The sequence below is a fragment of the Leptonychotes weddellii genome, chromosome 1 (genome assembly GCF_054177405.1).
Source record: "Leptonychotes weddellii isolate Sample4059 chromosome 1, ASM5417740v2, whole genome shotgun sequence".
In the NCBI taxonomy this organism is placed as follows: Eukaryota; Metazoa; Chordata; class Mammalia; order Carnivora; family Phocidae; genus Leptonychotes; species Leptonychotes weddellii.
The window spans coordinates 155,421,872-155,436,903 of NC_138369.1; the positions used below are offsets into that span (position 1 = coordinate 155,421,872).

A 15,032-nucleotide genomic window follows, 5' to 3' on the forward strand; every position below is an offset into this window, starting at 1 on the left:
GGATACCCATACCTTTGTAGCTCCCTTTTGACCAATTCAGTGGCACCCTTTTTTTTTTTAAAGATTTTATTTATTTATTTGAGAGAGAGAATGAGAGACAGAGAGCACAAGAGGGAAGAGGGTCAGAGGGAGAAGCAGACCCCCAGCCGAGCAGGGAGCCCGATGCGGGACTCGATCCCGGGACTCCAGGATCATGACCTGAGCCGAAGGCAGTCGCTTAACCAACTGAGCCACCCGGGCGTTCAGTGGCACCCTTTAAAGTTCCTCTACCCACTGCATGGATCAGTGGATTTGCAATCACCAGTGAGAGTTGTTTGTTTGTTTGTTTGTTTGTCTGTCACTGGGATCAAACGAAAAACAAAACAGTCTCTCCTCTTGCCAAGCAAGTGTTTCACAGTTCTATGAACTGGCAATAATTCTACCTGCATTTGACTTTTATGCCACAAATTTTAAGATAGAAAACCAGTTTATTGCTGAATTCCTACATGATAAGGGATATTCCCTTACAATTTCAATACCTAAGGAATACATCCTTTTCTCTCTTTCTGATTTGATGTAAAGGAAATAAACACTCCATTGATCCTATCACATCAGTACACCCCTGAATTTTAAATATAGCAGTACAAAAAAGAGGAATTATTACCACTCAAAGATACTTTGAGGTTAAAAAATAATAAAGTAATGTTAGAAATGATTGCAATTAAAAGAACAGCATAATGGTATTATTTGGTCTGACAACTCTGTTGGCCTCTTTAATTATATGGGCTCTACAAAGGAAGAAGAAAGATACTGTCATCAGATTCTGTAAGAGCCTCCGTTCACTGTGACTATGAAATAAGAAGATCCAGTAAGTATTGAAGAAGGTTAACTTTTGAGAGAGTTGATTATAACAATATGAGACATTCAGGGGAAATCACTAACAATTTCTGGCTTTTGTCACATACACAATAAATTGCATGTACATCAGTACAATTGCATTGAAACAAAATTTAATTTAAATGTCTGTTACATCATTTTAAAGAAGAGCATTTCTTATTTAATTACTAAGATTCCACAAACTCTCAAATGCTATCTTTTAAAATATATCCAAAGGATACTCAATTGCACGAAGACATTTTGTCACGTGATGACTTTCCTGTGAAAATAAGGACCCTTTCAACAATGAAAATCTTCTCAATCTCTTTAGGCGTTTCTTCCTCAGTGCTTGTGGGAGATTGGGTGGTCCATTCAGGCACCCTTCTTTCTTAGGATGGCATTTTCTACTGAGCATTAAATCTTTTGTATTATCACTTAATCTGCAACACAGAAATACTAGTAATTACCTGAGGATCATCTCAAATTCAGTGCCAATAAATATTTGTCAATAGATCAACATAAAGAAATATTATTCATGATGTGCTGCCTGATGCCTATTGTGCATCTTCTCTCTAGACCTACTTTGTCCTGCATGGTAGCCACTAGCCACATGTGGCTCTTGAGCCATTGAAATGTGGCAAGTCCAAACTGAAATGTACTGTAGGTCTTAAATACACACCAGATTTTTAAAGACTCAGTACCAATAACAAAATGTAAAATAGCTCATCAATAATTTTTATATCTATTACATGTTGAAATGAGAATATTTTGGCTATATGAGGTTGAATAAAATATATTAAAATTATTTTTATCTTTTTAGAAAATGTTGCTAATACAAAATTTAAAATGACGTAGCTAGTTCACATTTGTGGCTTACATTATATTTCTGTGGACATCACTATTCTACAACAGATTCTTTAGAGTCTCAGGCACCTCCTAAAATCAAACAACAGTATGCATACATAGTGAGTTCATGTTCCTGTTAATTCTGTCCATGAACTACAGGTTAAAATTTCATGCTCTAGATAATTTACAATCTACCTTTGTATTAAATAAATACCAAATGCCATACTTGTATTATTTTTGTCTATTAACTCATCACCTAAAATTTGCTTTTGTGAATGCATTTGGAGGTAATAACCATAGGCATTGATTTCAGAATGATATAAAAAAATGGCCCAAGTTCTTTATTGTATTTAGCAAGGGTGCTGTTAAGATATTGGTCATTGTATAATGAGGCTCCAGAGACATACTACATTTCATATTACAGATGCATTCCTGAAACGTTATGAGCAAATAATCTTGTAAATTTAAGTATGTTTTCATTTGACAAGCTCATATTTAAAAGTAACCTCTAGTAAATCTTTTAATAAATTAAATGATAAAATTAATTACTTTTTTGCTCACTATTTGACCAAGACCTTCATTTAACCTCTAGAAAAAAAATAAGAATAATCCCCAAATACCTGAAATACAACATGCCGTTTGAAAAAAGACTAAACCTTGATTAATTTCTCCTCTAAATTCCTTTCTGATGACTCACAGCTTGTCCAGCTCTGTTGAAGCCAGAATGCTGAAACAAATAAACAAACAGAGTCCTCAGATTTCATTGGTTTCCATTTCTTTATTCATAGATGTAGCAGACTGTATTCAGTGATCTTTGAAGTCCCTCTTATCTCTAATTTTCTGTGACATTTTCTTCCAAATCCAGATGTTTAATGTATTGAATATCCTTAAAGCAGAAGATATAATATTTAATATGGTTTGTGATTCAAGACTAAACTATAATCATAAGTGTTGTTTGCTCCAATACAATAATTATGTAATTCTCTTCATATTTGAGGAGTGTTTGGCTTTAAGTTTTATTTATTTTGAACAATGACACTTGCAAAATATCTGTAGAGTTGGCAGAAGCTACTCAAGGTTAAGAAGTGGGGAATCTGGAACAACTGATTAAAAACTTTCTATTTTTTCTTGTTATTTCTTGTTTTCTTTTTTCTTTCTCTTTCCCTTTTTATCAATTCTGTATTTATCAAAGGAATTGACTTGAGGTGCTAGAGATACAGAAGCTTTCTCTATCCTAGAGAATTTATTGCTTTCAAAAGGAGACTGAGTAAAATCCATTTCAATAGCAGAGTGCTCATTATAAAAATTGAACTTTAAAGCTTTTTAAACATCCTCTAGCTGGATAAAATATGGCTAGCACTGAGTTTTTGCAATGGAGTAAATGGAATACACTGATTTTTTTTCCTTTTTACGTTTTTATTTAATCCAGTTAGTTAACATATAGTGTAATATTAGTTTTGGTAATAGAATTTTGTGATTAATCATTTACATGCAATGCCCAGTGCTCATCACAAGTGCCCTCCTTAATCCCCATCACTCTTGTAGCCTATCCCCCCGCCCCCCGACTTCCCCTCCAACAACCTTCAGTTTGTTCTATGTAGTTAAGAGTCTTTTTTAGTTTGCCTCTCTCTCCTTTTCTCCCCCCAATGTTCATCCATTTCATTTCTTATATTCCACATATGAGTGAAATCCTTTGGTACACACTGATAATTAACAATATCTTTTGTTTGTCTCAAGTCATGAGGTGTTTGCTTATAGTCTCATTTGCCTTAGTTCATATGTGTAGTGACCTCAGGAATTGCTGGGAGGGTGGTGGTGGTGGTGGTCATAGCAATTATTCTAATTTCACAAGTACATCAAGGTTTGCCTGGCTATGGTGAGCTTGTCCCTGAATGCTTTGTGGACCAAGGATTGCACCATAGATTTGCATGCTGGGTGCAGGGACAATGATTGCTTTTTATTGGGAAACTTGCCTGTGAAGATTTCCCAGAGCCAGTGATGAAACACGAGTATACTCCTTTACAATTTAACTTTTTTTTTTTTCATTATTTATTTGTCAGAGAGAGAGAGAGAACAAATAGGGAGATCAACAGGCAGAGAGAGAGGGAGAAGCAGGCTCCCCGCTGAGCAGGGACCCCGATACGGGGCTCGATCCCAGGACTCTGGGATCATGACCCGAACCGAAGGCAGACGCTCAACTGACTGAGCCACCCAGGCGTTCCTACAATTTAACTTTTTAAAAGATAAATAATTCTTAAAGTTTAGCAGATGTTAAACATCTTTTCAGTTGTTTGTTAATTGGGGAAAGTGAGTTTAACGTAAGGAGTTTTTCCAGGATATTTGAGAGTTTACAACTGTGGTTGAAAATAATCTGATTATTAATGCTGAGGGGAGAAGACATTACAAGTCCAGAATCAAGTGAGCGTTGGCCAAGTAAGAGTGCCACGAGGAACCATCCCAAAACTCTTAAACTATAGCTGCCTTCCGGCCTTTACCAAGAAGTCTCATTTTAAATATGGTTCACATTAGCAATGGATTTCAACCTGTCCTCTAACATGAAAGGATCTTCTAATTCCTGGCAAGAATCAGGCAAAAGGTATGATACTTCTGCACAGTCAACAGATCAGTAAAATTTCATTGCCATTGTGATGAAAAAGAAACAGCAACAGTTCCCTGCTTTCAGACTCAGAGAGGCAATGCAGAAATACCAGTCTGTGGTTTCACTTGGCATTCCAGAGCGGTGAAAGTGATCTCACTTGCATGTTTGAGAAATCAAATCACACCGCTTTTACTGATATTAATTGGCAAACGATATGGTGAATGACCTGGGAATTCAATGTAGTTTTGCATCAATTATTGCATAAATCATACAGCTGTTACATATTGCTTTTCTACCAGGGAAGAAAGCAAAAAATTAGCTAGGGAAAGAAAAAAAAGGAAGAAGAAACAATGTTGTGTAGCAATGTTTTTCCCTGATGACTTCTGAAATGTATTTGTTTCAAAGAGGTCTTGAAACCACAGCAAGATGATTTTCTTCTTAGAAATACCAAAGATTATGATCTAAAAACAGTTTCAGAATGTGGTTCTCTGATCCCTGCTTCCTCCCAACATCATACTATCTTTCTTATATATAGCCTTCTGGTTTGGGGAAGAAGACTGGAATATGTCAACAATAAAGAACAATTCTTGTCATAACGAATAGGTTGTATTGAGGCAGGATGGAATTGTTCGTTCCTGAGCCTGCCCATCCTGAAACTAATCTCTGTGATTGAAGTGGATTGAAGTTGTAAGAAGTGCAGTATAAGAAAATGGCAAACAGCCTACATAGTATGCCTTTAGGGAATGCTCAGGTATGCTTTCTTCCAATGAATTCTATTCCCAATACTAAGACTTCAAATTTTATGAGGAGATAATTCTTTTTCCCATTTGGGAGAGTTAACAATATAATGGGGTATATAGATTTTATTGGCATAGATTCATGGCTGTTTATATGAAAAAAAAATCATGCTTAAAAAACATACCTGAGTTACAATCAAACTGATGATTGTCAGCAGCAACAGTTCAATGTTAAAATATTTACCAGTAATGTGAGGAATCTGTGATGTCACCATGCAGATGGCTTCATCTTCAATGAGGTCAAGATTTTTGTGTACTACTTTACTCATAAGAAAGACTTTGCAAGTAAACATAAGGTAGCATCCATTTGGATTTTAAATATACTTTTTTTAAACATATAAGGTTTAAAAACAAATGAACAAACAGAGTCCTCAGATTTCATTGGTTTCCATTTCTTTATTCATAGAAGTAGCAGACTGTATTCAGTGATCTTCGAAGTCCCTTTCACAATATAAGGTTTTCAAAGTAAATATGCATTGTAAATATACATTTACTAGCATGAATAGTCATCGAAATCATAGTAATGCAGTCAAAATTTAATTTTGCAAAATTAAAAGAATGAAAAGCATCATATTTATCAGTTAATAATCAAGCTCTTAATGTTATACTCTGAAGCAAAAGATTATATTAAACCTCTCTAATATGGTAGGTTTCTTAAGAAAAACCTTATAGGCTTTAGGTAAAGCAATTACTAAAATTAGCATGAAAATTTGATCAAAGATTGTATTTTATTTTTTATTAGAGAATCATTTATTTTGACCCATTGCATAAAATTATGTACTGACACAATTTATTTTATTATGAAAATAATGATTCTTTTTATCCACTCTTATATCTACTTCTATCCACCTCCATCGGTTTACTCTTGTGTTCCCAACTGGTTGCTACATTCCCATTTTCTTGTGATACTCATTTCATTTTGGAGTCTGTGGTCATTCCAGAGGCTAAATTTACACTGATTTGCTGGTTGGAAGAAATGTTTCACACTCTGCCTTATGATAATACTGTATTGGACTATTGTGAAAATAAAACAGATTTGCCTTATTTTGATCATCTAAAGCTCCTCTGTCCAATTTGGTAGCCTTTAGCCACATGTGGCTATTTAAATTTAAGTTATTAAAATCAACAGTTCATTTCCTCAATAGCTATATTTAAAATGCTCAATAGCCACATATAGTTAGTAGCTACCATATTGGACAATGTGAAGTATTTCCAACTTGCAAAAATTTCTACTGGAGAGCACGGATACTTTAAGTGTAAAAATAAATGTATATGTCTTCTGCAACCTCTTTTGGACACATCTAGTAGAACTTTATATTATTTCCATAAACAGAAGAGAGTAATGACCCTACCTCTCCAGAGAAACTCTTTAATAACAAACCCAGAAGGCCCAAATATGAAAGGTACAGCAATAAACTAAAATTACATTCTCCTAGGAGACTAATAAATTTCTCTATTGCCTTTATCTTCTTGACTTTCCGCTATCTTCCCTCCCTCCTCTACCCCTAACTGTTTCATAACCCAAGTTTATGTTATTTGGCCCTTTATTTTTTTTTAGTTCTTTTAAACAAATAGAACTATTAAAAGACAATCTCTATTAGGGATTCTCTAAATTCCTTTCTTCACTCACCATTTAGGCTGCATCTCCGTGGACAAAACTGACCTCCCAACAGAAAACAAAACAGAGTTTGTGCACTATCAGATGGTTGGAATCCTAATGGCAAATGTACAGTCTAAGCTTATTTTTCATTCTTTAATTATTCAATTTATTAGCATATCAATTTGTTATGTATCACTATGTTTCAGGAACTGTTCTGAGGAACGGTTGTGGGAAACTAGAGCAACATCAAAAAACATCCTGTCTTCATAGAAGTTATGTTGTATTGCATATGCATTTGTGTATTGAGGGAAATGAAGCTTACACTGGAGTGGAGTCAATATGGACTTACAGATTCCCTTCTGGACTACAGCCTTAAATGGTTTATAATAAAAATTCTTACTGATGCAAGTTTGTATTTCTTCTGTATTTAACAAAAAACAATGAAATAAATCTTATTAAAATAGTAAAAAGAAGCATATAGGTTCATAATAACCATACGTATTTTTATCAAAATGTACATTTACTTTGTACAAAATGTTCATACAAATGATAAGTTTAAATTCAAGGCAAGTAAAGCATTGGAAGTAAAGTATATGCAGTTGTCACACCTTTGAATGGTGACAGATGGTAAATGGGCTTACTGTGGTGACCATTTCCTGATGTATATAAATATTGAATTCCTGTGTTATACACTGGAAACTAATACATTGTATTTCAATTATTCTTCAAAAACAGAGAAAGCATATATACATATGTTTGTCTGTATGTATATAATATAAATTTTAAAATTTATAAAATTTTAAAATTAATACACACACACATATACATATATATCTTCTTCCAAGGATAAAAAGCTGTTCAACATATTTTGTTTAATTATGCTTTAAAGTTCTAAAATTATACTATAAAGCTTACCATAAAAATATTCCAAATCTCATTAATTCATTCATCCATTCAACACACATTTATTGGGTACCTCCTACATGCCATATGCTATTATAGATAAAAAGATTAGTTTTTCATCTTATATTCAACAATAATATAAACAACAATAATATTAGGTCTTCACAGACTAAATATTATTTTAAATTAAATGCTTTAAATAGGACATTAGAAAAAACTGTTTTGATTTGCTGTTTTACATTTGTGCTTTTGAAATAATAAAATGGCAAAGTTCTTTTTCTTTTGATAAAATAAGCCATGATTTTAGCTTTTTGTTATCATGCACATGTGCCCTTTAACATTTAAGTTTTCTCGAACACCTATAGACATTGAGCCTTCTTTGTATTAATTGCCACCTCCATCATTATTAGATTTTCTTATAGCTTTCATTCCATTCAGATTACAAAGTCCTTCTCCCCAGTTCCCTGATCGCTTCCTCAACCCCCATAATTTACCATCATCTTTTTTTCTTTCAAAGATTTTATATGTTTATTTGAGAGAGAGAGTGAGAGAGAGCATGAGAGGCGAGAGGGTCAGAGGGAGAAGCAGACTCCCCACTGAGCGGGGAGCCCGACGCGGGACTCGATCCTGGGACTCCGGGATCATGACCTGAGCCGAAGACAGTGGCTTAATCAACTGAGCCACCTGGGCGCCCCTTACCATCATCTATTTAGGCTCTAATCAATTGTTGAATTCTGACAGAAGTATTTTTCTCATACACCCTTTGAATGCATCATTTCCTAACTTAACTATTTCTTTACACTGGGTGTTTAATTCTAAGATTATAATATAATTTTTCTCTTCTAGTTTTTAATGTGGTTAATTACACTGATTGATTTCTGAAAATTGAACCAATCTTGCTCTCTTGTAATTAACCTCACTTGATTTGGGTCTATTATCTTTTTTATGAATTGTTGGCTTTGTTTTGCTGGTGTTTTCCTGAAGATTTTTGCCTCTATGTTTCTAATTGATATTGTCATTAATTGATTTTCTTTTAATGTGTTTGTCAGGTTTTGTCTGCCTCATAAAACAAGCTGGGAAGTATTCCTGCCTCTTAGATTTTCAAAAAGAGTTTATGTAAGAAGTTTGTGTAAGATCAACTTTATTTCCTCCTTAGGTGTTTGATAGAATACACTAGTGAAGACGTGGTACTAATGGTTTCTTTTAGTGAAGATTTTTAATTACTTTTGAAAGCTTTCTTTCTATGATAAGTTTCATCTACAATGTTGAATTTATTGCATAAAATCTTTCATAATATTCCCTCTTTAATGTCTTTAAGATTTGTAAAGATGTCCCTTCTATTATTCTCGATAGTGGCAATTTGTGCATTTTCTTCTTTTTTTTGAAAAATCTTTGTAAAGATGTCACTTCTATTATTCTCGATAGTGGCAATTTGTGCATTTTCTTCTTTTTTTTTGAAAAATCTAGCGGTTTATCAATTAAATTAATATTTTCACCAATTTTTGATTTGTTGATTTTTTCTCTCTAGCTTGTTTCCAATTTTATTGTTTTCCTGGTTCGGTTGCTTTTCTGTTTGTTCGTTTTACCTTTCTTTTACTTAATTTTAATTTGATTTGCTCTTCTTTTTTTTACTAGCCTCTTAAGATAGAAGCTTAGATCATCTATTTAAAAACTTTTTTTCTTTCCTATTATAGAATTTCAAGTTATAATTTTTCATCTAGGTCCTGCTTTAGTGGTATCCCATCATTTTTAATATGTTGTGTTTACATTATCATTCAGTTCAAAGTATTTTCTAATACCCTTGTGAATTCTTCCTTGACCCGTGGATTATTTAGAGGTATATTGCTCATTTCCAAATATTTGAAGATTTTATTATTGTTATATTTTAATTTAATTTTGTTATATTTCTTTATATGTTTAGTAAATTTTTTAATATACCCTACACATTGTAAATGATAAAGTGAAGAGGGCTTTGTCTCTATTTTATCCTTGGTATGAGATCCCTCTGCTAAATCTTGGTGGAGGCAGCCAGCCAAGTGCACCTCCTCCCATTAATTACACACCCACCACTTTCTAATTCTTTCTCTCAGGTTTACTTAACTCATTTATGTCCCCAATTTTGTCCCTGTAGGCTTTTTAAAAATGCTGGCACCTCCCATTGAGCACTTCACACATAGTCATTTTTCAAAGCCCTTCTTTCATGATTTTAGAGTCGATATATTGAGTTCTTGACTTTGACATACAATTCCAGATTCTTCTCTCTCTCTCTATGTATATATATATATACACACCAGTCTCACAAACTCTTTAGTATTCCCTTTATTCATAGTCCATTATTTTCCATAGATAGATCAGACACAAATGCCTCCTAAAATTAGCAATGAATTTTTTTCCCTTAATATTCCTGTTCTAGACAGGAATTCTGTCTATTCTAAACAGAATTTTTTTGCCCTAAAGCCAAATATTATTTCTATCCACCTATCAACCATAGACTTCTCAAGAATGCTGTCAAACTTTATTTAAAAGGCAGCTTGTTTTACGTGCATGGTTAAGTATAACCAGTCCTACAGCACTTCTGTGACTTTCCTACCGAATCTAGGATCCCCACAAGAACTTCATGAACAAAGGACTAGAGGGGTTACACCAGCTAATGTCACCTTCCAGAAATTCTGAAAAATAATTCTCTTGAGAGTATTAGAAACACAAAAAGAGGAAGTATCACATTTCTTTATTAAGTATCACAGAGATGTGTCCAATAAGCCACTTTTAGATTTAATGAGGAATGCAGTTTTATATGCTCTTTGCTCCGTATTACCCTTTCTTTTTTAGCATCTGTCTCATCCACTTTAAAATTATTATTATTATTATTTTCATTTTTGCCATATCATAGGTATCTTTAATCATTTTCATATCCCGGAAGTCTTTTTTCTTGAAGCTGTGTAAATAAATACATTTACCTAACCTCTCTCGACATCAGACAACTTCCCTTTGTGATAGGGAGAGTAATTCCTATTTCATAAGACTTTTATGAAGATTAAATGAGAAAACACGTGTAAAACATCCAGCAAAGTGTTCAGGCTGTAGTAGCTGTTTAATACATATCAACTTTCTCCCCTGCCCCATTTAATTTTTTTCTTTTCGTCATATGGGCTCCATATTGGTGGACTCAGTGATGCCAGGGAAACATCTAATTACCCAAAGTCTATGATTTTAAACTGGCTTCATTTATTTAATTATTTTTTTTCTTAAACCCTTAAAAATACAATGACATTTTTCTTTCTAACAAGTTCTTTTACTTTACTCAGAGGTCCCCAAGGAAAAGCCCTTAGGGAAGCTGATTTTTTTTTATAAATTTACAAATTCAATGTTTCATTCTTTTGCTGCCATTTTCCAACCTGTCAAACACATCTGTTTTGCTTTTGCCTCAGTGGGTTCTCTGCAGGAGCCGACTTCTTGACATGATTATCCCAGCAATCTCATTTTTAGCTCTCACACTGGCAGCTACCTCCTGAAATGCTTTAAGATATTTTACAGATTTTTCTGTTGGTGACTCTTGAGAGACCACTTTTATGGGGGATAAGATTCCTGAATTAAATCATCTGCTCAAGTGTCTTTCTAATTTCTATGTTCAGTCTTGTTCTTAAATGAATAATTTATGTTCTGTGGTTCCTGTGTAAAGGAAGGTGCAAACTTGCATCTCTCTTCAGGGGAGAACTCTGAGCAATCCTAACTCTTGGAAACTTAGCTGATGGTACCCTGAGCTCCAATGCATTAACAAATATGTTGTGGCCATAGGGTGCCTTTGAGACAGTGAGGAGATGTCAGATTCCCTTTGGGTCTGAGAATTCCACAAAAGACAGCATTCTCTGTTACTGAGACATTTTCCTCCAGAAACCAGGAATTTCTGACTCACCATTGTTTTACCACCTGCAAGCTTCACCTTCCTCAATGCACCCTCCTAGATGACATATGACGCCTCCCACTTCAGAACAGCTTTATCACATTTTCTTCTCTACCACTCTAATGCCATTTAGTAGCCACCATTCACTTTGACAATCCCACTAAGTTATACGTTTCCTATAGTTCACGACTTCCTCTTTGAAATCATCCTTTCCACGGACAGAATCAGCAAACCTATCTTCTGTGTCCTTTACGTATATTGCACACACTTCTGTTCTCTTTTTATGGCTTTGATATAGCACTTATGTTTAGATTTTGTCATAGTTAAGATTCTCATCATGACATAATTGGATGTGTATAATTACTTCCTCTTTCTCCCTGCCCCTTATCTTTTCCTTTCTCCAATTCATCTTCTACACTGTCACCAGCATGCCTTTTTAAACACACATAGCTGATTACATTACTCTACTTTTAAAAATCGTTGAGTAGGTTTTGGAGGCATCTTTGAGCTTGCCGAGTGGACACCATGAGCAAAGCTCACCCTCCCGAGTTGAAAAAATTTACGGATTAGAAATTATCATTGAAATTAAATGGTGGCAGACATGTCCAAGGAATACTGCGGGGGTTCGATCCATTTATGAATCTTGTGATAGATAAATGTGTGGAGATAGCAACTAGTGGGCAGCAGAACAATATTGGAATGGCGGTAATATGAGGAAATAGTATCATCATGTTAGAAGTCTTGGAGCGAGTATAAACAATGGGTGTGTTCATCAGAAGAAATCAACTGCTTTCACATGTCCCCTCCATAGTACCTGTTTTACTACAATATAAAAATCAGGTCGTGTGCATTTTCATATTGAACTTTTTTGTTAAATAAACTTTTATAATAGTAAAAAAAAAAAATCATTGAGTAGGTCCCTGTTCCCCATAGGTAGAGGCTCTGCTCCTTAATGTGCCATAAAGGGTCTTTGCAATCTGACTCTTATCTCCCTTTTGAACTTCATCTTTTACTACTTCCAAAAATGCATCTACAGTCCAGTCTTCCTTCAAAATTCATAATGCAATTTCATATTCTGTGATTTACATATGGTGCAACCTTTCTCTGGAATGCCACGGTGTTTTCTTTTTTTTTTTTTTTTAAAGATTTATTTATTTATTTGAGAGAGCGAGAATGAGAGAGAGAGAGAGTGTACATGAGATGGGGGAGGGTTAGAGGGAGAAGCAGTCTCCTCGCTGAGCAGGGAGCCCGATGCGGGACTCGATCCAGGTACTCCAGGATCATGACCTGAGCTGAAGGCAGTCGCTCAACCAACTGAGCCACCCAGGCGCCCTGCCACGGTGTTTTCAATCTCCTGATTCTACCTTTAAAATCAGTTTCAAATATTAACCCTCCTAACAGCCCATCCACACCTACTGTCTCATTATGTTCTTACCATTACTGTGTTCCTGAAGGTTTTTTTTTTTTTTTTTGAATTGCTTATTAAGAAGTTGCACAACTTGTACTTATATTTCTCTTTAAATTAGAGAAAGTTGTCTTGGAAAAAAGTCTTTAAAAGATGGCATATTTTTGTACACCACGACATAGCCCATATTCGGCTACATAGCAAATATTTGTTAAATCAATGATTGGAGGAAAGAGTGTAACAGAAAGCAAATGAGAATATACTATATTAGTATGTGAAGTTATTTTTTAGAAACAGATTAAAAACAGAACAAAACTGGGGCACCTGGGTGGCTCAGTCGTTAAGTGTCTGCCTTCGGCTCAGGTCATGATCCCAGGGTCCTGGGATCGAGCCCCGCATCGGGCTCCCTGCTCGGCGGGAAGCCTGCTTCTCTCTCTCCCACTCCCCCTGCTTGTGTTCCCACTCTCACTGTGTCTCTCTGTCAAATAAATAAATAAAATCTTTAAAAAAAAAAAAAAACAGAACAAAACTGGTCTCTGGGGAAAAACAAGGATCAAAAGTATTAAAAAGGTAGAAAAATACCATCTGGAGGGACTGTGTGGGAAACTAGGGAGAATAAAAAGAAGAAATAATATAGGGGGGAGGTTTACAGCTCTGAATAATTGTGACTAGCCACGCTGTGGCCTTCAGAATTTAAGGCTTGCCTTTCCCACTAGTGTGTATCTCCTTAGGGAACATGGAGTTCATGTAGCCAGACAGCTACTTGGCCAGGCCTCTTCTGGCATTCTTAGGTAATTAACATTAAAGATATTAGGGACTCAATAAAGGCATAAGGTTCCTCTAGTAGTACCATGCTTGAGTTGGTCAAGGGTCAGAGTATTCAAATAATCTGTTACTTAGATGACTTTGCCTGACACAAGAGGGTAATGTCTGCAAAGGTTGAGGGAAAAAACAGAGTTAACAGAAGTCCTGCTTGCTTAAAAGTGGGAGAGAGAAAATAAAGAAGAAAAGAGAGCAACACAGTACACATTTGTGGTGGAAAAAGAGTACTGAACATAAAATCAGGAGCCCTGAGTTGCATATTGAATTTGCCAGTTTCTAGTTATGGTTCTTTGAAAAAAAAAATCATTTAATCTCTTCAATTCTCTGTAAAACTAAGACATTGATACCCACTTAGCAGTGGGTATAATGATTGAACTACTTTATGAAGGTAAAAGGAATCTGCATATGTTAACATACTGTATCAATTTAAGTATTTTTCACAATTTTGCCCATAGAAGTCTATTCTTTATATTTATTTATTTATTTATTTTTAAAGATTTTATTTATTTATTTTGACAGAGACAGCGAGAGAGGGAATACAAACAGGGGCAGTGGGAGAGGGAGAAGCAGACTCTCCTCTGAGCAGAGAGACCGACGTGTGGCTTGATCCCAGGACACCGGGATTGTGACCTGAGCTGAAGGCAGATGCTTAACGACTGAGCCACCCAGGTGCCCTTATTCTTTATTTTTTAAAGGTTGATAAAAGCACACATTAAATGTACAATGGTATAAAACAAAAATGCTCAGATGCCTCTTGCTTTGGATAACTTTGTATTTATCAACACAGCAACACAATTTTATTCATAATACTAAAATAAAATGAGTGAAAGCTTAGTCCTTTCCTCTAGTTTAGGAATTACTTTAATTTCTCTTTGGTTTCATGCTTTCCCACAGGCAGTTTAGAATGTCACATACGCTTAGCGTGGACACATTGTACAATGAAATTGTGCAAAACATTCATGACAATCCTCATCTGAGACATAAACACTTCTTGTTTCCTGCTCGTGTTTTTAATAAAGCCGCATTATTTCAAGCAAAATTACTCAGAATATGACCAAACACATGCTCTGTAAGAAAACATATAATAGAGTCATTTCCTTTCATTGCATGAAAGAGAAAAAAAAAATGTATCCTAAGAGTTTCTTTATTTAACTGACAGTCTTTGGAATCGAGCTAATTAAATTACCATTGAACTCATATCTACCAATTTTTAGGATCTGTCCCAAACTCTCTTTGCTAACAGATCTTCCTGCCTTTTTTTCCACTCAAGATGTCTGAGGTGCCTACTTCTTTTCCAACAAAGA

At 34.9% G+C, this 15,032-nt stretch overlaps 1 pseudogene; it reads left to right on the forward strand.

Moving 5' to 3' along the window:
- Positions 1–12,026: 12,026 nt before the first annotated feature.
- LOC115945074 (small nuclear ribonucleoprotein G pseudogene) lies at positions 12,027–12,400 on the forward strand (annotated as a pseudogene).
- Positions 12,401–15,032: the final 2,632 nt, after the last annotated feature.